The sequence below is a fragment of the Sturnira hondurensis genome, unplaced genomic scaffold, assembly GCF_014824575.4.
Source record: "Sturnira hondurensis isolate 20B ecotype Veracruz unplaced genomic scaffold, ASM1482457v3 Scaffold0010128, whole genome shotgun sequence".
Classification (NCBI taxonomy): domain Eukaryota; kingdom Metazoa; phylum Chordata; class Mammalia; order Chiroptera; family Phyllostomidae; genus Sturnira; species Sturnira hondurensis.
Window position 1 is genome coordinate 21139683 of NW_028082759.1, and position 25453 is coordinate 21165135.

The window sequence follows — 25453 nt, forward strand, 5'->3', positions numbered from 1 at the left end:
TCATGTCTGTCTAGTATCTTAGAATGTGACTTTATTTGGACATAACTTCTTGGAAGATGTAATTTTATAGGGATTTCTAGACCAAATTAGCCTATAGTTACAGTAGACCCTAAATCCAATGGCCAGAGCTTTTATAAGGAGGGGACAGACACACAGGAAAGAAATCCATGGGAATGTGAGTGTAGAGATTCATGAAACTAAGGAATTCCAGAAGAGGAGCTAGAAGAGGCAAGGAAGATGTGCCCCAGGTCCCTTGGTAGGGGTGGCCACTGACACCTCAATTTTGTGCCTCTGGCTTGCACAACTGTAAGATACTAAATTTCCGTTGCTTTAGACCAGCCAGACCATGGTAATGTGTTTTGGCGGCCCTAGGAAAACTAATACACATATCTCATACATAACCCTCTGCAGGTATGTTTTATTTACCTTTATTTATTTTCTTATAATTTTGAAACTTTTTATTGGAAATCATTCTATGCTTTTGGAGATTTCAGGGTTCAAACAATTTTATCATTCTCCGATATAATGATTGTGTTTTTAAAAAAACAAGGGATAACATTAATTCTTATCTTCACTAAATACATAGTACTATGAGAAAAATGTGTACAGATTTCAAACAACCATATTTTATTTCCATACCCAGAAATTTAGAGAAATTTTGGATACAACTACAATTTTTGTCCATTCAGCTATACTACAAATCAGGTTTATTTCTTCTGTCACTCATTTTATTTTTCATTATAATCAATTTAAATGTGGTATCTACATAATAATTTCAAGGGTCGCAGATACTTTTTGATATTTCGGTAAAAGAAGATCCATTGAAATCCACAGTAGGACATGTTTAAGCCTCATAAGTAGTTGAATTCCTTTATAATATTAGGTTCTTGTTATGAACTAGATGTTTGTATTTCCTCAAAATTCATGTGTTGAAACCATACCCCTCAATGTGATAGTATTTGGAGGTTGGGTTTTTGAGAAGAAATATGGTTGAAATAAAATCATGAGGGTAATGTCCTCAGGATGGATTTAATTTCTTATAAGAAGAAAAGGAGAGGTGAGAATTCTCTCTCTCTCTCTCTCTCTCTCTCTGCCCCCCCCCCTCCCTGCACCTCCCTCTTTCTGCCTACACAAAAAGAGCTCACGTGAGAACACAGCCAGATAGTTAGTGACCTTTGGCATGCCCGATAAGGGCCCTCACCACAAACTGACTTAGCTAGCACCTTGATCCTGAAATGATCAGCTTCTGTAATAGTGAGAAATAAATGTTAAATCCAAAATGTCGGGGGGGGGGGGTTCATTTTGTGTTTTTATAGCAGCCCAGACTAATAAGAGAATATTCAAATAATTTCAATGGTCTTAAGTATAGACATTTAGCTTAAATATCTGTTGTCAAATAGCAAATATATCCAATATAGGACAGTGTTGTATGTGAGATAATGGTTTATTGTGGTTATATTCAGGCATTAGCATGTGTTTAAATAACCAGGAGTCTCGTTAAATACAAATGACTGGGCCCAACTTCAGATCCTGTAGATTTTGGTTGGGGTTGAAAAGTGGTCTGTCTAACAGTTCTCTGGTGATATAAACACCATTAAAAATAGATGTTAATGATCAAGGTATAGTCATTTTTTTCTTTCAATAATGCATTGAGCTAGAATAGATTGGAAGAAACTGTTTTGCTCAGTATCAATTTTCCTTGATCCTAGGGACTTTCAGTATAAAACATGGGCATCTTAGATTATTAAATAAGTTATGGTTGGTGGTGAAGAGACAACAAAAGATTTTTCTTAAGATATTTTTGTTGCATTTTGGTAAATGCAATATCACAATTATTACTTAGAAACAAAATTGAACTCATTATGATGAAGAAAATATCCTATGTAGCATACATACTTGCAAACTAAAAATGCCTAAGGTTGTCTACATATATTGAGACCTATAGCAAATCACTACAAAAGAAACTTGTAATTCCACAAGACTTTGCATATTGTGAAACAAATTTTTTTGACCAAATCATAAGTACTAACAGCAGAAAAAAAACTTTTTATACGAATTTGACATTATAAACTTGCACTGTTCAATACAGAAGGCACTAGCCATCTGTGACTTTAAAAATTCATATGTAATTAAGTTAAATTAAAGATTTGATTCCTCAGTCACACTAGTCACATTTGAAGTTCTCAACAGTCACACATGATTAATGGCTGCCAAACTATACTGAGCAGATATAGACTATTTCCATTATTGCAAAAATTTTTTGCTAGGCAATACTATAGTATTTCCCCTTACATCTGTATAGTCTAGTTCTCTTGACATTTCACATTTGAGTATTTACTGCATGTATTTTGGTTTAACAATTGAAAAAATTATGTTAAACTATATTTGTTTATATAGGTTATTCTTTTGTATGAAATATTTCAGGCAAGATTTCATATATATAACAAAAAATAAATGTCTATTAAGCATGCAATATTAAACCAATTAGTATGGCTTAAGTAGTTCGGTGACTGATTTGGACATACTTGTGGATCAATCAGTAACAGGCAAAAGGAAGTTAAGTCAAATGAAGCCACTTGATAAGTTATATCCACCAGTAGACCATAAACTATTTAAAAGGGTTAAAACTAGAGATTGCCCTTTTTATAGGTGCTGCTCTCATGACACCATCATGATCCATGGTCACTTGCTCTCCTTCCTTGAGAGAATGGCCCTCTGATAACCAAGTTAATTAGGAGCTCTGAATTTGGTTAAATCCTCAGGCTGTTCTTTAAGTCTTGATAAAATAATGATAAGTCACATCTTTTGAAAGCTTGTTGTAGCATCAGGTAATGATACACAAAGCCAGCGGGAATTCGTTAGCTCACAATTTGCAGAACAACCCTGTATGATGGTAACATTATCTCTGCTCTACCTACAGTTGAGAAGTTGATGCTCAATATAGGAAAGTCATTGTTTAAAAGCTCCATGTGTCCCATAAGCCAGAACACAAAATTGGGTAATCTGCTCCTAACTGCTATGTTCTCTGGCTCTTGTAGGACTAACCTGGGTTTTTTATACTTGATGGTCTAACCAACTCTCTAAATCAAGTTCGCTTACAAATCTGGGACCTGTGTTAAAACACTTATAAAACTGAAAAGAAAAAAATTAAAAATTGCCAAAAATGGAAATGAGAGAGAAGAGAGACACAGAGAAATGAATTATCAGAGAAAGAATAAAAATTCAGAATGACAAAAAAGAAGGAAGGTGAAAGAACTAATGAATAAGAGAAAAGAACAAAAGAATGAAAGTTGAGAATATATTAAATTGGAATGTATAGTTAATACCAAGGAAAGTAAGTAAAGCTTGGGTTCCTGTCTATCTCTTCACAATCCACCCAGTGCTCTTTGACCACATCTCCAACATATACTGTCAGGATCTCCCAGTTTATAGACATTTTCTCCGGTGTTTGGGATATAAAAGTAGGCTAAACAGATTGTTAGATTTCACTTCCATTCCAAAGAAAATATAATGTTATTAACATACATGAAAAGACATTCTGATAAGGTGACGTTGGGTAGGGATCAGATAATTTGAGGGGTTAAGCAATGATGACACGGAGAAAAGCAGTCTGGGTATCTTGCCATGTCTGGCTTTGAGGTACAACCTCCCTAATATTTGCCCATTAAACTTCACTAAGCTTGTCCTTGTCTGTGAAGTTCTGACCTGCTTTCTAGTCTCCCTGTGTTTAGAACCTCAAAGGGAGAAAAAAAATCAAACAAGTCCTGCCCTGCTTGTTAAATGAAAAGTCACTTTTATTTTATCCTGGTGTGTGTGTGTGTGTGTGTGTGTGCGCGCGCGCGCACGTGCTTTTTTACAACTTCATTAATTACAAATGAAATCCCATTCTGTTTTAGTTTTCTGTCAAAGCAGAAAACTTCCAATATATATTGGTTTTCGTTATCACACCGATGGTAGCCTTTCTTGTCTTTTATGTTTCCCTTCAATCCTCCTTTTCAAATCATCACTTTCATGTTGTTATTGTCTGAGTAAAACCTACTGCATAATCTTTGCCATTTTACTAAATTTCAACATGTCAGTCTAGCACAGCACAATGCACTGGGTGTAAAAGGAAAACATTGAGGTCAATGTTATAAGTTGAACTGGGCACTCCAAAAATACACATGTTGAATTCCTAGCATCCAGTACCCTAGGATGTGACATTTGGGGGGTATAGGAATCATTTTAGATTGCATTGATTGAGACCATTAAGGTAGGTGCTGTCCTGGTAGGACTGGAATCCTTATGGTAAGAGGAAAGTTGGACTTGGAGCCACATACAGAGGAAAAAAACTCTGTAATGAAGATCCTAATCGGGGTGATGTTTCTATGAACCAAGGAACACCAAAGATCAGCAGCATACTACCAGAGGTTTGGCTGAGAGGCACAGAGCAGATTTTCTGTCATAGCTCTCACATCAGATGGAACCAAGCTTGCTGACACCTTGATCTTGAATTTCTGCCTGCAGAGTTGTGAGATAATAAATTTATGTTGTTTAAGCCACTGAATGTGCGGGACTTTTTGCGGCACGCTAAACACAGGTGAAGGGGGTCAGAATATGCCACCACAAAACATGCCACTTTGGCATAACGCTTCTTTTGAGCTTATGGAAATTAAGAAGCAGCAGACTGAAGAGGAACTCCCTGTTCTCTCCCTTTCTGACTAAATTTCTATTTATAAACGTGTCTTTCTCTCCCAAAGCAGAAAGAGAATAACTCTTAATAGAGATGAATAATGAATGGAAGTGATTCATCCCTGGAGAGGACACTGACTCAAGTCTGAACAAACAAACCTCATGAAATAAGTCTTAGCTTCTGTTTGTTTCCCTCATATATTTGCCTTCATACAACTTAACGGCCCCTGGAGGGTAAGTGGAGGCAGTCTGGCTTCCTTACCCAGGTGTCTGGGTAGCTCAGGGAGGCAGTGTTCCTACAACCTTGAATGGGCCTGATAAGTAGTGTTCCCATAGCCTTGAGACTGGGTCCCATAAACTGGTCCCATAAGTGGGCTGCATGCACAGAATTATACTGTTATATTATTTTCTGGCATGAAGCCGGCTTTGTTTCCATCTAGTACTTAAAGCAGGAGGGGCTTCTCACTAGATGCACAGCTTGCAACATGTGTGGCTTTCCCACCTGTGAATAAAGGCATGTCAAGCATCCTTATGGCCCCATGCATTTGTTTCTGTCTTCCCGAATCTAGAGTGGATGTGCCAGGCCTTGACAGGCTTCAGCACATACTGGAAATCCAAACCCTTTTTCTGTGTCCACTCACTTTGTTGCTGGTGGAAATGGGGATCTTTCAGAGTCACAAGGAAAGCATTCCAGGGACCCACCCCTGGAAGAATATGGTGTGGTGACATTTATTGAAGTTGAAAGAAACACAAAGATCTGTTCTGGGTTCAGCTCCAGCCACTGTGTAAAAGGTCCAACTGTGTGGACCTTGGCTGCCAGACTGCATGGCTGCTGAGAAAGGAAACATGTCAGTGGGTGGGGCGAGTATGCATGACAAAGGGAGAGGGAGAGAGAAAGAGAGAGACAGAAAAGAGCTCTTTGTTAAGATTGGGCTATATCATCTCAGGTTCTGGAAGTACTGGGCTCTCTTTCAAACTAACCTATCAGCTTCCCAGTCTTTCATGGCTTTTGCTGTTTCCTCCCCTTAATCAATCCATTCCCTAAGTATTTAGGGGTTCTGTGTCCCTCCTCCAATCAGATCTTTTTCCCAGGCTAGACTGGCCTCTATAATGGCCCTATTGTGCATGTCTCACGGTAGAAGCACCTCCTCCTACACCATCCTGGCCTCCGCTAGGCATGTGCCCAGCAGAGGAATGTCCCCACTTTTGTTTTGTCCCTTCCCCCAGTAAGCTGTAGGGAACAGACCAATGGTTCCCTTCACAATTCATGAACCTGTAGCTCCTAGTAAAGCAGGCCCACTATCAGATTCAGCTTCCCAGTCTGTTAGACTTCTTAATATCTGATTCCCCTTGCTCCCTTCCTGTATTAATGTCTAGCTACCTACTTGAACTATTTCTCCACAATGTATTACCCTTTGTTAAAATGGCATATGATGGGGAAACCCAAATATGGGGTTTATTTATAAAAATTTTGAATTTATTTTTACATGTTTAAACTTCAATCACCTTCAAAATACACTCTATTTAATGCAATACACCTATCAAGATATTTTTTCCAATGCTCAAAACCGCTTTTGAACTTACCAATTTTGATGCCTTTTAGTCCTTCTGTTGTTTTTCGTTTCACCTCTCCCATATCAGCAATGCATTTCCCTTTGAGAATTTTTTCATCTGGGGAAATAAACAAAAAAAAAGTCACTTAGGATGAGATCAGATGAATAGGGAGGGTGGGGCACTGGGTCATGCCATATTTGGTCAAAAATTGCTGAACACTCAGCCCGGTGTGGGCAGGTGTGCTCCTAAATCACCCATCATGAAATGGGTAAATGTGTTGAGTTTTCAAACAGAAATTCTGAAGCTAACACAGCCTTTCACAACACTGATAGAGATGGGTTCTGAGAACATTCAGCTAGTGGGGAAGCCTGTAGTGCAAGGGGTCTTCTGCCCTCCAAAAGCCAATTCCAGTTTTGGGGGAGGTCCTCCTTTGTATAAGCCCCCAGTCCTGACCATTTTGGGGTTTTCACTTTTTTGTGTAAAGTCCTTCCTGGACATGCAAATAATCCCTTCTTCTGTTAATATGCGCATTTTCAATTTAACCCACACTCTTTAGTCACTGAAACTAAGACAGTGGAAGAAGTTTGCCTTCTTTTTCTATACTCTGGTGAAGTTTGTGAAAAATTGGTATTACCTTTCACTTTGCTTGTAAATAAACTTTGCCTTAAAGTATTTGTCTGCTTGTTTGTTTTCACTGAGATTTTCAAAGACTCCATTTTAAAAAAAAATTGTAGGATTAGAATAGTGTTCTATTTCTTTCTGGCTTAATTTTGGTATATTGCATTTTCTAGGAGATTTTTACATGTCACCTAAAATTTCAAGCTTACTGTAGTATGATTCCTTATAACGTCTTTCAAAGATAATTTAGTATAACATTTTATTGTTGAGTACAACCTAACTATGAATAAGACAAATGTAGAGTTTAAATATTATTCTTAGGCAAATACCCCTTTATAATCATCACGATTAACATTTTCAACATGTCTGCTCATAGATCAGGGATATTACAGTCAACTTGTTAGAAAATCTACAAAGGAGTTCTCAGTTAATCTGGACAAGACCAGAGAAACATTCATGGCTGGGAGTGATCCCAACTGGTAGATGCTACATGGAAGAGATACAGAGATCCTGGCATGAGAGGTTGTTTCTGATAGTACTTGGAAGAAAATCTGCTGTGTCAACTGGACAGAGTTTAGAAAGCAACATTCTTTACAGTCACTGCTTAATTTTCAAGTGTAGAGAATAATTAATATTTTTTATCTTTTGTGGTTGCAACAGAGAGCTCATATGAAGATAAGTATATCTACCTTTCACTCATGATTCCCATGGTTAACATAATCTCTGGTTGGCAAAGCAATGGAAAATGGATGAGGATAATATATTATTCATAGGTACCAGTGTTTCTATTCTGGGTAGACTTCTTTTATTGCAGTTTTTTAAATAAATAACTTATTTTGGCTAATCAAATTCTCATTATGTGAATAATATACATCATCACTAAGCGATGACAGTAACTCAAATAAACAGATGTAGGCTATGTGGAACAGACATATTTTGGCCGCTAATCTCTCTGGGTTTGAAGGAGCCATCTGGTCAGTGTTTCTAAAGCCTGTTAGAGTTAATATGACATTAGTCTGTGAGAACAGACAGGCACAGACCCGGGTCTCAGCCCTGCCACTAACCACCAGTGGTACCTGAGACACACCACCTGCTGTGGTTTCTCCATATGTAAAATTCAGACAGAAAAAACACAACGCACATTTGTGATGATATAAATACCAGCATCTGCCATCTATTGATCTGACTCCGTAGACAAAGTTCCTTAAAGGCTACACGTGCTAGTCCTCAAAAGGGCACCAGGTGTAGGATGTAGGATGTAGGATGCCTCTTTAGAAAGAAATTTAAAAATTAGACTTATAAAATAACTGGTTTTATTCTGTTTTTTTTTTCTTTTTCACTGAACTACTTAATGGGTAGAAAGAAATTACATGAAAGAGAAGGTGTTCTGACCCCCTGAACCTAGTGGGCAAATGCAATGTAAACAGGGCAAATTGCTTTTAATTCATAAGATAGGGAAGTAGTTGAAATTAGAGGCATTAATGAATAACTTCAAAGGTACAGAAATTTCCAGTGTGTAGGGTGTTAAGACCAAAACATTATCATTATCTCAGTTTTTAAAAGTCCAGAGTCTTTGCGGTATTTTATTTGACTTATAAAATTTTATCAAACACATTTGCTTTTCTTTCTCCATCAAAAAAGAAAAAAATAATAATATGCAGTATCCTATAAACCACAAGTCACAGACACCTACAGAATAAATTTTGACGTTCAATGAAGACAAAAAAAAGTGTGTTTCAATGCTAAATACTCACAATACTTATTTAATGGCAGAAGACAAGTGCTCTCTGTCAAAAACCAAGCAAACAAACCAGTGTTAAGCTACTTCCGAGAAAGCACTTGGTAATGTTAAACTGTACTTGACCCCAAGGAACCTGTAAACCAGAAGATTGTCCCACTCTGTAATGTTCCGTAAAGCGGCTTAGAGCAAAGTAATACCCGTACACGTATGAATTAGATAAGACTCGGGGAGGCTGCTAGGTCAAGACCAGGCACAGACCCCCCAAATTCTCATTCTTTGTCTCATAAAGGATTAGCTCGACCTTTTGCCGGCACTTATCAATGAGAGGAGAACGGGAATCAACCAAACGCTGGTGAGGCTGCTCTGCTTCCCCAGCCGCGCCGCCCCAACCCCACCCCCGACTTACCCTTCCCCCCGGGCCCCAGGCAACCCTCCTGAGCTTCCTCTCCAAGAAGGGCCCACCTCGTTAAGCAGGCTCAGGCCCTGCTGACTCATCGCCACCCCCACAGCCCTCATTCTCTCCACTCACTTCTCCACACCTGGTTCCTTTTTGTCCCCTTTGACCTTTGTTTCCTTTGTTTTGTTCTGTTGTTGTCTGTTTGCTTTTCCCTATACAAGAGAATCTGCTTTCTGCCTTACTTTTGAGACTCCAGTGGACATCGTGGCTGTGGTGTTCTTCCTATTTCAATAGACCCTTTTCTCCTAGTGCAACAACCCTTTCCACATAAAGGCTCACTTCACCTAAATCCTGGTTTGTTTGTTTGTCTTTTGTGTGTGTGTGTATTTGGCATTGAGCTCAGAATAAACATATATATATATGTATATAACTCGTCATTTCTTATTTTGAAGTAAATGAATGCATACAGAGATAGATGCATAGATATTATAGATGTTGAGTAGATGCATATATAGGTGATGGAATGTGGTCATTCCTAGCTTTTATTGTCCAAGGTAAAACCACAAGCTAGCGTGCACCACTGCAGAGACGAGCACTCTCCAGCACTTTTTTCTTTATCTGTATCTTCTTCTTTTTTTTTCTTTTTTTTTAATATAATTTTTATTTAATTCTTGTTCAAGTACAGGTTTCTGACTTATATTCCCAACCCTGCCCGCCCCCCACCCCATGCTCCCCGCCTCCCTCCCCTTTCCACCCCCCACCCTTAGTTATTGTCCATGTGTCTTTTATACTTGTTCATGTGAGTCCATTCCCTTTTCCCCTATGATTCTCTCCCCTCTCCCCTCTGGGCCCTGACAGCCTGTTCCGTATTTGAGTGTCATTGGTCGTATTTTGCTTGCTTGTTTGGTTTGTTTAGATTCCTGTTAATGGTGAGATCATATGATATTTGTCTTTCACCGCCTGGCTTATTTCGCTCAGCATAATGCTTTCCAGTTCCATCCATGATGTTGCAAAGGGTAGTAGTTCCTTCTTCCTTTCTGCAGCATAGAATTCCATTGTGTAAATGTACCATAGTTTTTTGATCCAGTCATTTACCGATGGGCATCTAGGCTGCTTCCAACTCTTGGCTATCGTAAATTGTGCTGCTATGAACATCGGGGTGCATAGGTTCTTTTGGATTGGTGTTTCAGGGTTCTTAGGATATACTCCCAAGAGTGGAATTGCTGGGTCAAAAGGTACGTTCATTTTTAGTTTTCTTAGAAAATTCCATACTGTTTTCCATAGTGGTTGTACCAGTCTGCAATCCCACCAACAGTGAACTAGAGTCCCCTTTTCCCCACAACCTCTCCAGCACTTGTTGTTTGTTTCTTTGTTTATGATAGCCAATCTGACTGGTGTTAAGTGGTATCTCATTGTGGTTTTAATTTGCATCTCTCTGATAGCTAGTGATATCGAGCATCTTTTCATGTGTCTCTGGATTCTCTGTATGTCCTCCTTGGAGAAATGTCTGTTCAAGTCCTCTGCCCATTTTTTGATTGGGTTGCTTGTCTTCTTTGAGTGGAGCCGAATGAGTTCTTTGTATATTTTGGAGATTAAACCCTTATCTGAGGTATCATTGGCAAATATGTTTTCCCAAGCTGTTGCTTCTCTTTGTATCTTGATACTGTTTTCCTTAGCCATGCAGAAGCTTTTAATTTTGATGAGATCCCATTTGTTTATTCTTTCCTTTATGTTCCTTGCTCTAGGGGACGTATCAGTAAAAATATTGCTGCGTGGAATATCTGAGATTTTCTTGCCAAGGCTCTCCTCTAGGGTTTTAATGGTTTCACGGCTTATATTTAAGTCTTTTATCCACCTTGAATTTATTTTGGTGTATGGTGTAAGTTGGTGCTCAAGTTTCATTTTTTTGCATGTAGCTGTCCAGTTCTCCCAACACCATTTGTTGAAAAGGCTGTCTTTACTCCATTTTATGTTATTGCCCCCTTTGTCGAATATTAATTGACTGTAGAGAGTTGGGTTTATTTCTGGGCTCTCTGTTCTATTCCATTGGTCTATGTGCCTGTTTTTGTGCCAGTACCAGGCTGTTTTGATTACAGTGGCCTTGTAATACAGTTTGATATCAGGTATTGTGATCCCTCCTACTTTGTTCTTCTTTCTCAAAATTGCAGCAGCTATTCGGGGTCTTTTCTGGTTCCATATAAATTTTTGAAGTGTTTGTTCTATGTCTGTGAAATACGCCATTGGTACTTTAATAGGTATTGCATTGAATCTGTAAATTGCTTTGGGTAGTATGGATATTTTGATGATGTTAATTCTTCCAATCCATGAACACGGTATATGTTTCCATTTATTTGTGTCTTCCTTGATTTCTTCCTTCAGTGTTGTGTAGTTTTCTGTATACAGGTCTTTTACCTCCTTGGTTAGGTTTATTCCCAGATATTTTATTTTTCTTTTTGCTATATCGAATGGTATTTCAGAAGCAGATATCTGTATCTTCTTTCACATACCCTCAGTCAGCATTAACACCCTCGAAAAACATTCTATTTAAACTCTTTTTTTAGTTTGGCTCTCATATGGTCATTATTATTTTTCACAGCTGGAAGCAGACAACTTTTCTCAAAAGTCAGTACCTAAGAAGTCTTAGTAAATCCTTGATAACTATAATAGTTACTAATGAGAATTAACCATTTTTTCCAATATAAAAACCTCCTTTAGCAGTCAGTCTAATCATAATGTCTTTGACTCCTATTTTGGCATTTATAAAAGAGCTTTCCTATTTATCCTTCCCTTTCTAAAAAGTCTTAGCATACAGAAGTTGTACTATCTGCTCTTTTTTGAGGAAGCTACATTAACTATTTCAAGTTAGTACCAGGGTTCTTCTCACTAATATGTTTTCTGTATTAAAAAGTGAGACTCTTGAATGTATGACACCTAATAGTTAGGTGCAAAATGACTTGTTATTTTTTCACTCTTCTGCCTGGTTTCTAGGAAAATCAAAGTTAAGCTCTCATTCATTTTCAGCAACTCTCCTAAACCTGATTGTGTACTGGTATCTCTGGCTCGGCCCTACTGCTTTTGGTAAGACTTTTAATTTTTTTCTAAAATAGATGAGGATAAATTTACAAATGCATAAGATGACATTCACCTATAGTTATTTTTTAAGAATCTCTCTGCCTGAGAGCAAGTGTTCCCACAGCACTAAGGCAGCCCTTGCTTAATGAGAGTGCCTCTTCCTACTTTCAACCACTGATCATGAGTCAGAAATACAGATAGGACTTTTTGTGAGTCTCGTTTAAAATATTTCCATGAAGACTGGTGAGATATTAATGTAAAGAGAAGCAGAAAGTCTTTGTAGTAGGAACATCTCGTCTGAAATTCTGTTTTAACCACTTACCAGCTCCTTGGCCTTTAATGAACTGTTTAATTTCCCTCTTAAGCTTGGTTCTCTTGTCTGTGGAATGGGGTTGCAAAAGAGTCACTACCTCAGAGGAGTCTTGTAAATATGCAATGAAAGCTAGAGCAAAAATACTATTTCAAATGCAATTGTGATGCAAATGCTATTCATGATCATTGCTCTTTAAAGAATTAAGGGCTGGGAAGCTTCTCCATCAGTGTAATGTTTTACTTCAAATGTTTTTACCTTTACTTTGATTTTATAAAACAACATGCATAGTGTACAAAGGGAAGCAATAATCAGACATGAACATCCTTATGTTCTACTTGAACACTTCAGGTGAGGATCATGTGTGTGCATGTGTGCGTACAGGTGTAGAAGGTGGAAATGAGCAAAGATAAAACCCTCCTCCAAGTCCAAACCCAGAGGAAGAACATTAAACGTTAACAACTCTGATTTTTGTATTCTGTCATTTTGGGCTTCTGCATTTTCAGTGGAATTTCAGCGAGCTTATTTAAATGATGGTTCAGCTGTCAAGACTCTGATGTGATTTTCTTCTTGAGCAACTTGACTCCCACTATAGGATCCTGTATTTTGTAGGGTATCAGAAACCCCAGAACTGAAATTTGGGCTTTAATTTACACCCATTGCACGTACTGCGTGGCTTTAGTGGACTGCTCGGGGAGGGTCTCAGGAGCTGTGTGGAACCTCACTGCTCTTTTTCCTTCCACATCACAGCAGCCTGCCCGGTGAAGAGGCTGTGCCTGGGGTGCAGGAGGGTGGACGCAGAAGCAAGTGGTGGCAACAAAGCCGTGGCCCAGGTAGCCAGCCCCTCGAAGTTCTTGTTCATCCTGCAGATCATAAGGTACAACACAGCAGGGAAAAGACAGTCTGTGTTTTCTTTAAATACAAAATATTTAACAAATGCAAACACTTTCAAGATTTAATGTATCTATGTATATATATATATATATGTGTATATCTATATCTATGTGTATATATATATATATCTGTGTGTATATATATATATACATATATATATATACATATATATGTTCTTATTCTTTATATATTGCATTTCTCTTAGATCTTTCCCATGCTATGAGGCAACTAGCATCAAGATAAAGATAACTGAAAACTTCTAAAGTTTTAAATTAATCATCCTGTTGAAAAATATTTGTCATTTACATAATTTGTATATAGAATTTATGTATATTCTTTGGTACAAAACTATATTTGGTTATTTTGTAGGTTTATACTTTTTATAAATACATAATTTTGAAAATAGCAGGATGAACATATCCAATTCCTCACGGACCAGCAAACATAACAGGTCAATCTGGTTTCTTTCTAGCATTCCTGATTATGTGGATTTTTTTTACAGTTCAAGTAAGTACACGTAGCACTCAGAAAAGTTTTGAAATAAAATTCATATAAAGAAATAGTGATGGAGGTGATTGCTACTATTTATTTCTGTTCTTTATTAGACTAAAAATAATCTATTTTCTCATATTTTTCATTTTGAGAAAAGTAATACTTTTCCACCTTTTTCAAGATACAAATGTGCATGTACATTCTGGATAGAAAACTAGTTCAATCAGGCTTATTTTTTTAAATAACATTTTATAATGACCTGTTTTTCTTAAACTACTGTATCAGTTTTTTTCAATAGCTTCAAATGGCATTTTTAAAGGTTAACTGCAAAGAGCCTGTTGAATCTATTGCTGTTCCAAGTCTTTTATTATTTTCCCTGTGCATGTTTCAAAGCCTTTGTTATATTCTTGGTTCCGTCCCTCTCTGATTGCACTGTGCTGCACTGTATATGCGTCAATGCACTGTCCCAAACAACAGTTAACAGAACATTTCTGAAAGACATTGTTTTGCATGAGTCTGGACTTCAAAATATTTATTTGTTTTTCAATATGCTGGTACTGTCTTCTTACTTAGGGAAACATTTTCATCCAAAGGCAGATTAGTCTTTTAATGGTGTGATCAGTGTTTTGAGTTACTTGTCTCTAATACTGATATTTCAATCATAATACCACACCTTGGTGAATGAAGGACACACTAAATTGAGTAATCATTTAGAGGTTTTGTCAAATAAAAAGCGAAAGTCCTATTGCATTAGGACATTTTTAACAAGGACTAAAAATTTTATTTTCCGAAAGATGAAAAACAACAACAGGTTAATATCTCAAGTGTTTATATAGTTATTAAAATAAGCTCGCTGATTTTAAGAACATAAAAAACATGTGAAAATTTGCAATTACTTTCAGTTATTTATGGAATTATTTTACCTTAATGAGATACTAGTTATGTCTAGTGTCTTGTTCTAGACAAGACACTGTCTTGTTCTATGTCTATGTCTTGTTATACTGTCCTAGACATAACTCAACACCATTGTTTGGTTATTCTTTAAGTGAAATGGCTAAAATAGATACATGCAAGATTCATACACTTCGTTACAGTTCTTCTCTAGCCTACAGACTTGAAGATTCTATTACAAATATACTTTCTAGTGTGAGTACATAAATACCCTAAGTGGGTTGGAATAGTGAGAGAATTAATTATTCTAAAATATAAATAATAATTCTTTAAGTAAAACTTTTTATTGTAAACTTTAAAAAACATTACTAAATGTTATACATTAGTAAACAGTATAAGAGACAATATGCAGAGTTAGTTAAGGCTGCCTGTTTTATCTATTACTTAACCCAAACTAGCTCGGTGGCTTTCTGCAAGTTACTTAGCTTGTCTGTGCATCCTTTTCCTTATCTACATACCCAGTAGCCTCAATCATTGTAAATAAAGAGTCATTCTGAAGACTAAGTAGGTTAATATTTTTAAAATCCTTGGAGTAGAACCTGACACTTAGAAAGTGCTATATAAGAGTTTGTTAAATAATGTCTTTTTGATATGATTATTTTTTTCCCATTTGTACTGTTACATTCCTATCCAAGGTACAGCCTTCTTTCATTTGGAGTCTAACAATTTCATTTATCCAAGAGCATCAGGAAACCTTCAGCTCTGAAGAATGAATATTATGCTTGTGGTTGACACAACTCGAAGAATGGTGGGAACATCCACAAATGAGAATCACTACAGGTAAAAGTAGCCGGGTGATGCCTCTCCTGCCCTCTGTTTTGTATGTGCTGCTTTCAAGGCAACCCTGAAGCTGAGAGACGTCCTGTAAGCAAAGGTACAGGTCTAGAGCTCAGAAACACAGGTCTGTGCCAGACATATGAGTTCTGTAGGGAATATAAGTGAAGTTAAAATGTGTAAGGCCTCTCCGTGAGAGTGGCTAAGCCTGTTGAGTAGCACGAAACTTGAAAGGAAATAATTTCCATGAAGCCTCTTAAAAGTACTCGGAGATAATTGTTGAGCAAATTGAAATAGAACTGCGTTATGGAAGCGATTCTACCAGGGAGGAGTAAGGAGAGTTCGGCCTTTGGGAGCAACATCCCGCAGTGAAGATGCGCCTGACGTGAGGGCACGTCGTTAAGATGACATTGATCATGCCGCATTTAACCGACTTTCCTTTTAACTTTGCAGCCTTAGCTACCCACGGTATTTCTCCTCTCCTCTCCGTTCTGTGTCTGTGTGGTTTACTCATCCTGAGGTCTTAGCCAACCAAGCAATCAATGTCTTTCTTTCTTTCCTACCTCTCCTCTCCTCCCTTCTGAAATGTTACCCAGCTGATGTTTTAACCTAGCTGCTCCATTCCATATTCCGCCATACTCCCTGGTTAACTTCGTATGGTGACGTTAACCATGAGCCATGGGTAAGGAGGTCCCCTATCTAAATCTGGTCTCCTACCCTTTGCAACCACATGGATGGGACTGGAAAGCATTATGCTGAGTGAAATAAGCCAGGCGGTGAAAGACAAATACCATATGATCTCACCTTTAACAGGAAGCTAAACAACAAAACAAACAAGAAAGCAAAATATAACCAAAGACACTGAAATAGAGAACAGGCTGACAGTGACCAGAGGGGAGGGAATTTCAGTGGAAAAGGGGAAGGATTTGCAGGAACAAGTATAAAGGACACATGGACAAAAACTAAAGGGGGTGAAAATGGGAGGGAGGTGGGAGCACTGAGGGGGTGGGCTGGGATGGGAGCAAAAGACAGAAAACTGTACTTGAACAACAATTAAATAAATAAATTTTAAAAAAAGAAAAAGAAATAAATTTTATCTCCCCAGACTAAACCAGGGATCCTGCCACACAATGATGAAAATGTTCCCATAAAAATAAGGGAAGAGGGCCCTGGCTGGTGTAGCCCAGTGGATTGAGCACAGGCCTGCGAACCAGAGGATCGCGGTTCGATTCCCAGTCAGGGCACATGCCTGGGTTGCAGGTCCATTCCCTGAAGGCCAACTCCCAGCAGGGGATGCATGAAAGGCAACCATACATTGATGTTTCTCTTCTAAAGATAAATAAATAAATAAGGGAAGAGTATTCTTTCTAGGGTTTTATAAGGGAAGTCTATGGGGAAATTTGTCCCAGGGCAAGAAAAGGAGACATTAATGATAAACTAAAAGTGAGGACATAAAATAGAATAAACGTGAAACAAGCAAAGGGGTTTTGAATCCAATTAGAGCAAAGGGGTTTTGAATCCAATTAGAGATTGGGGTAAGGAAATGGTGAACGTAATTTCTGAATCAAAAAGAAGCACATCTTAAGTTTAAGAGTAGCAAATTTCAGACAGGCTTCAGGGACATTCTGCTACAAGAAAGCATGTTTTGGTACTGTAAGAACAGAATCTGCAAGAAAGAACAAAAAGGAAGATTCTATTAAATCTCAAGAAATTGGAGCAGAAGAAATTGATAGATCTTTGTGTGAATAAGAATTTAATAACATAGTAATATTTTCATAAGAAAGGTAGTTATTTACTACTGACCATTTCCATCAAAACGACATTATCGGCACTACAATTAATAAAACAGAGTAACTCTAAGGCAGTATCTGGATTTGGCTTTTCTTCACTCATCATGGTGGAGTGACCCCTGAGTCCTTTATTCGAGGGCCTCAGGTTGCAGAAATTTTGGTGAGGAAGAATGTTTTAGTCATGGGAATATAATCCAGGAATCATTTTAGCCAACATTAGCCAATTATACTTTTGCTTACCTTAAGACTTCGAGGTGTTGGGGTTTTTTTTGCTTTAAAAAAATGGTTAGAGAGTTTTACTTCAAAAAAAAACACTAATAATCAAATAAAATACAACTTTGGATTCAGGGAAAACATTGTCTTCAAAGCCTGAGCACTACTCATTGGTTATTTACTTATTTTAGGTAGTGAAATTACTGTTTGAAGTTCTTGATCCTTAGCTTGCGACCTGACTTTTAGGTTAAGTGTTAAATTGTAAACTTATGCAAAGTACTGGGGGGTATGGATATCTCCCAAATGTTGAAACTGATCCACACCTTGCTTGTGGTCTCCTCTAAAATGCATTCTTTAAGCTTTATTCATTTTGGACCACCTAATTCCTCACCCCCCAAAATATCTAATAAAGCTGATTATTTTTATATGTCAGGCATTTATGATAAACACACACTCAAACATTGAAAGGGAATTTAAAATTCTGTTTATTTTTCTGTTGCTTTTATGTCGTCAGTAAAATCAGCACATATTAAAAGAAACGATTTGTAGTCTCACACCAAAATATCCATGCCTGCAGCTCTTTCAAACAGTTGCTTTTGGCATTGAGCTAATTTTAATCCCATTTGTCTCCAAACTATTCTCATACCATTTTAAATGACAATATATACCTAGTCCACCATCCAACTCACAGTAAGCTCTCCTTTTCAAAACACAAAAGTATAGCCAGAAATGCTGATTTGGTTTAAAAAGCACCCACACGTCAGAAGTTTCATCTAATAATTATTTTTTTCATGCTACAAAATAAGGCACACTTTATGGAATGCTTTGTTAGTTGAAAAATAACACTGCAAAAGCGAGAAGGACATCCTTTTAATAATATAATACCCCTTTTCATTAAATATGCACACATTTGTTTATTTTCTAGAGAGAGTGTCCGCAGATACTACTAAAGGGTATAATCTGGCCAGTGGACTCCACTTTTTTTGTACAGTCAACACACTAAGAAAGTTTATATGTAGTTAAAAGTTGTGAAATAAAGCAAAAGAATGTGCACCAGAGACAATATGACCTTCAAAGCCTAAAATATTTTCCATGTTTCCTTGTAGAGGAAAAAAATGTGCAGACTCTTGTTCTAGAGGAATTCTCTCACCCATACCAGTAATTAGAGTACGTTTTAACAGAATATTTCCAAAGAACAGGGCGGAGATTTTCTCATTTCTTCCTGAGACATTGTGGCCATTCTACACAGCCTTAATAGCTGCATTTCCTCCCTATTAGCACATTGATCTGTCCAGTTACAACGATTTATAAAATTAGAGGCTTTTGACAATGTTCTTGTAACTGCGGCTCTCGTCGTGGACCTACTTTCTCTGTTGCGTTTCGTTTCACGTGCGCAAAATGAATGTTGACTCCATGTCTGCACTGCTACTGATGTATATACTTTAAAAGCCTGAATTTCAGCCATAAATTTGCCATGGGGACTTTAAATAGACAGACCAGCCTTCTAATAGACCTGGGGAAATGCTGAATTTTTATTTATGTCTTCAGGAGACAAGCTGTGATGGACGGCCTGACAGGGTCCCCCAGTCTGGCTCTGCACTGCCAGGGAGACGAAGGTGGCACTGGCCTGCCCAGCTAGTTATCAACTAACAGCCTAAGGCAGCGGTTTAAAAGTCATTTGTTTGCACTTCTAACAAGTACATTCTATGGTGTCGTTTATTCAAGTAAGCATAATTTTATAGCAAGTTGTTAGAAGGCCTTTGTCACCAATAAAAGTCTCTTTTCCTGGGATAAACAGTCCTAATAAGTGACTGTCTTGAACACCATATTACTTTACTTGAAATCAAAGCAATCATTCCACTAAACACTGCCAAAGTAATTAGTGTGACACTATTTTTTGGTTGCTATCCTTCTACCTTTATTAAGAGACTTTTTGTTCTTTATCACAGAAATTGCTCATTTAACAATGAATTATTCCTCTCCTTTTGATCATGAGGTGAAGGCTGTCATGCATGCTATTCTCAGGGATGTGTATTTCCAGGAGGAAGGTATCTAATTTTAGCAGTCATGGCTAAAACTGATGTTACTGTTAGTTGTCAGGGAAGTGATCATTAAAGAGTCTATTTTCTCTTTGATGCAAGCTATTCAGATCAACTTATCAAGACACTTAAAATTGCCATAAATATTCCTCAGATTTTTTCACCTCATTCTTGTTATTCTTTTGCCATTTATTATGAATGTAATACAAACAATGAAATCATTTTTTCTTAGCTCTTTTCAGATAGACTATTACTTAAATCAATTATTTTTTAAAGCCATTGGTAATAATTTATTTAAAATTAATTAACTTTACGAAGAAGTCCTATTTATTCATATTTTGGGCTATTAACATTCCATGTGTTATATGCAGATTTTCCTAAACTCAGAACACACAGCTTTCAAAGTACCTAAGTCTTACTGAAAATAAAAGTTGCTTTATTTCCACAAGGAATATGATGAAAAATATTTGGATTTAATTTGGTGCTCTGTGCAATAATATTTCAACATCTTATATGTGGCCTTAATATGGTAATGAAATGATTGTAGCTGTGTTCTTGTTTGTACTCAGGAGTATCAATCATTGGGTCAAAGTTATAAGGCATAACTACATTGCTCATAAAATTATTAATTTACAACAAACTTGTGTATCAAGTAAAACACACTGCATAGAGCAAGAAGAAAATCCAATTGAAAGGAGATTCCATAAAAATATTTAAAAGTACATCAAATGTTGACATAATGCACACAGTTTAGCAAATAAAATGATACTGAACTTAGGACAGAGATGAACAGCTGTTTTCCCTTTCGCATTTTAAGGGAGGCCACTAGGAATGCATTTCTGAAGAATGAACTTCACTCTCACCAGGTTTCAAATGACATTGAGCGGTATGAGAGGGTCTCTGGCCTCAGCCAGCTCCATGCACGCAGCAGCTTCCATTTCCCTAAGTGACGTGTTCCATGGGAGATGCTTTTGATGGGGAAATTACTGCAGTCTTTTGTAGCCCTGCTTGGGCGCTGGCGAGCAGCCGCATTGAGGAGACGGAATGGATTCGGTTTAGTACTTGGTTATTGTGTCTCCAAGGCTCCCTGGCATGCCCTGGACTATGCCCCTCAAGGCAGTATGCATCCCTTGAAATACACAGGCAAAAGCGGCTCTGCCGAGTTTTCTGTACAGGCTCACACCGAGACTGGTCCGCTGATTGTCCCAGGTCCTGCATCCACTCACGTATCCTGCAGTCCGTGGGCCATATTATGATAGCCCCTCCATAGCATAGCACAGATTTTTCTATGAGCTCAAGTTAAGCTGTCAGGTGTTTAAAACTCAATTCCAGTTTCTGACACATCTGAATCTGTCAGAAAGAACAAAGATTTCCCAAAATACCCGTTATTAATCATGGAAAAGCCTATCATTAGTGAGAAGGTAAGGTGTTCTTTGTCTTGGATAAATCACCGAAGAACATTCTAAGTCAGAGAGAGCCCTTCTCCGTCAGGTGGGAGGCACATGGATGGCAGCGCAATGGTACAGGCAGATGTCAGAAAGAGAACAGAAATGAAGGCCAAGACGTGCACGTGTAAAGGGCAAAAGTGCTTTGGGGCTGTCTAGAGAATGTCACAGGCAAGAAAGGTTAGTGCGACCTTAACAAGATTGTTTAATGACAAGCAAACACAACATGGGGTCCCTATCAATAAGTCTTACTGTATTTTGGCCACAAGCCCATTTTCTTCATTTTATGAGGTCTCTTAAAGGGCACATTTTTTTTTGTCATGGAAAGCATACACATGGGACAAATCCAGGCTTCCTTTACCAAAACACTGCATGTTAAGTTTATGAAATGTAACGGGCTTATATTATCCAAGTCAAAGAATGATGGAGGCCCCAAGGGATCCTGGGAATAAGTCTCTGGTACACAAAGAAAGCTAAATAGAATAAGAAAGAAAATTTGGGGATCCCAGTAAGTAAAATAAAAATGCTTCTCGTGAGAATTGTCTGAGGTTCAATATCAGAGATTTATCAATGAAAAGGAACATTCTGCTGAAAATAACAGTTCGGGAGGTTTAACAGAAGGTTAGAAATACACTCATTGTAGGGTTTGCAGCTTAAGCGTCCAATAGGCGTTAACAGGAAAACCCAAAGGAAGGACTCCCGACGTGTAATTCCATCACAAACAAGATTGCCATAAGGTGCTCAGGGCAGCAGTATGCGGGAGAGACCTCGTTTTATCTTAAATTTAATGTTGGATTATGCCATATTTGCACTGCTTTTTTTTTGCTTTGTCAAAAGACTTTCTGCTTGACTAACGCTGAATAACAAAATACCCTGAAACAAAGTGGGCTAAAATAATACAAATCAATGTTTTATCTCACTGCTTCTGTGGGTCAGGAATCAGGCACAGCTTGGCTGTTCTGTCTGGGGTCTCTTGCAGTTACTGACAGAGGGCTGCTGGGTCCGGAAGCGCAGGCAGTGAGGACAGCTTGCCAGGCGCCCCTCCTTCCTCAAGTGGCCCCCAGTCATTACTGGGTCTGTCCATGTAGTCTTTCCTCGTGAGGACTTCCTCCAAGCTGGGTGGCCACAGGAGAGTTGGCCTGTCTACCTGGTGGCTGAAAACTTCAGGAGTGAGAATCACCTTGGGATGGGCAGGGTTGGCATTGCTGTTCATGTCCTAGCCTCCCAAATCACACAGCATCCCTTTCACCCTGATCTCCTGCCTACCACCAAGCCAGGAGCCTCCATCAATAGCTGAATGTCTAGGTCACATTGTAGAAGAGCAGGTGAGGCGGAGCTGTTGGGGTTACAGCTGGAAAATCTACCACACAGGCAAAGGAAACCAAAGGTCCTGTATGTGCTCTGTGTGTGTTACTGTCATGTATATTCCTGGCACGTGTATTGCTGGTGTGGCTGTCACTGTGTCTCTGTAAACCAAGCACTGGGCATGGCCTCCTTCCAAACCAGTTCTCCAAGGTCACAGAGATTGTGTATCACTCTCTCCCCACCCAAAGCTTGGGCCAAATTGATCTGATTAATTTCAGATGCTCATGTACTTGTATGAGAAAAAAAGCTTATAAAGTGAATATCTGGTCTTCAGTCTTCAACAGGTGTAGAAAGATGTGTAACTCTCACCAGTGCCAGAGACTCACAGCATAATGTGGACAGTTTAGTAAAAATTCTGAAGCCAGAGGTGATTCTTCAGTAGAGCAGACAAAACATTTCCATTCCATAAACAAACTTAGCTGATTAATTTAAGTGTACAGTAGACAAACATGGAAAAAGGAGGGGTGTATGAATCTGGCAGTGGTTTATGAAAATTCAAATTCTAGTGTTTCTATGAGGTTGCCAGCAGGAATTATCTTCTGGAGGGTGAGCCCCTGTAGGGCAGACATCCCCTGCTAGGTAAGTGTTCTAGGAACCCATCTGTATCAGTGGACCTGCTGGGGTTGTGGTGAGAGGCGGCATTTGGCTTCAGTGAATTTTGTTGAAAACTCCTTCAACACATTTGCCCATTTCCTGATGGGTGATTTAGGAGCACACCTGCCCACACTGTGCTGAGCGTTCAGCAGTTTTTGATCAAAAAATGCGTGACCCCCCATGCCCCAGCCTCCCCATTCACCAGATCTCACCCTGAATGACTTTATTTTTTGTTTCCCTGGATGAAAGATGTCCTGAAAAGGAAATATTTGGCCAATGGGAAGAGGTGAAGCAAAATATGGCAAAGCACTAAGAGGCATCAAAATCAACAAGTTCAAAACCTTTTGAGCAGCGGGGAAGAAAAAAACACCTTTCAATAGGTGTATTGTATCAAGTGGAGAGTACTTTGAAAGAGACTGAAGTTTAATCATGTAAAAATAAATATGTATATAACTTTTATAAATAAATTCCAGTTTGGGGGTCTTTCTCTCTCTCTCTCTCTCTCTCTCTCTCTCTCTATATATATATATATATATATATATATATATATTTATATTTATATTTATATTTATATTTATATTTATACTTATACTTATATTATATACATATATGTATATATAATTCTCCCACTTACTCATGATTTTTGCTGATACCACCATGGTCCAAGCCAACATTTTTTCTCACTTGTTTGCCACAATATTCATGTATCCTGCCACCCTGTTATACCTTTAAACCGAAAAAGATGTTATACCATACCTGAAAAAATGCTATTCTCTGCTAAAGCAACTAGAATAACCCTTTCAAAACATGAATTAAAACACGTTCATCCTCAAATTATCAAATTTTTCCCATTCCATTAAGGCCAAAGCCTTGTGACAGTCTGCCGGTCCTTCTCTGATTTGGCCCGCACCCATGCCTCCCTTCCAACTTCTTCCAACGCCTCTTTCAGTGAGGACTTTCCTATCTACTCTGTTGAATGTGGCATATCTTGCTTGATTGTCTTCTTTGCTTTATTTTTCTCTTACCGCTGTACCACCTGGCATACGTTATATTTTTCTTATTTGAATTTTTAATTTTATTTCACTAGACACTTAACTCCAGAAGGGAGAAATATTTTTTTCATGCCTGAATTGCAGCACCTGAAGAGTAGGTACATTCAAACAAGTTTGATTCATAAATGAATGAAGACTCAGCTCACCGAGGTCTCCAACCACCTTCTTCTGTGCCTTCTTTCCATGACTGTGCAGAGATTAAAATGGACAAGAGATCCTCTGAGATGAACATGGGCTATATCTCTTCACTGCTCTTATTTCCACATGACATAAGAGAGAACTGCAGCTAAATGAATAAATGTTGTTCATCATTGAGTACTTTTTAAGGGATAGGAAGCATTCCTTCTATTTTCTTAAAATGTCCTCAGAGAAACCGTATGAGGTACCTGTTTTAATTATCTTTATTTTACAAGTGAAAGTCTGAAAATGGTTACGTAATGTGCACAAAGTTATATATCTGGGGTGTTTGGATCCAAAGAACCCAACTGCATGGCATACATTTGCAGATTCAGTCCTGTGCTCACCCCACCCTCCCTCACTGCTCCAACCTGCCCAGCTACACACATTAAGCAAACACTCCTATCTTTCCGGCTTCTGTTCTTTCTTCATATGGGTTACTATGGTTTCCTTGGCCACCTCTCGCTTCACTAGTTAAGTGCTATAATTCTATTCAATTCTGTAACCAAACTTGGAGTTGATGAAGGGGAAGAATCTTTCAATTGATTTAATTCTAAGTTGCTTAGCTCTGCCTCATTTAGACGATCAAAACTTGTATGGTAGTCGAACAAAACTCAACAGAATTTGACATTAGGGTTTATCATGGGAACCCCAACCGACAACACGGGGTTGAGTTGCCAAGTCTTCAATGCGTGCTTTTCCTTCCAGGGTGATGGGGAATTGACAAGAGGGTTCAGAAAGTAGGGAGTTCATATGCTTGCTTTATTTGTTCTCCTTTTTCAGGAAGTCAGTCCAAAATGTGTAAGTTAGTAATCAATTGTCCTTAATAAACTAAAGCAAACAGAACTTTCATTTTAGGGGTTATCAGTTAATTCTAGAATATATGAAAATATATGTAAAAATAGCAGCAGATTGTTGCCTGATGAAACTGCACCGGGATTACAGTAGTACTAGAGGCTACGACTCAGTGCTAAGCATCTGTAAAGTATAACCATGAATTCAGAAGCTCAGAACTGACTACATATCCTCATTGTGAGACTCTACTAATCCAGAAAAAAACACGAGACAAATCATTGAGTAGCACAGAAAAAACATTCTAAAAGATGTTACACAGCTGATGTTTTGAAGAATATTCTTTAAGAGATTAAAAATGACTCTAATATGCATAGTAGTAACAGTGATATTAGTCATAGTTGTGCTAATGAAAGAAGATAGCCCTTACACGGAATTTAACATATGCCAGGTACTCTTGTGTTTCACATTGAATTCACATCTAAGACTCAAAGCAACACTTAAAATAGGTT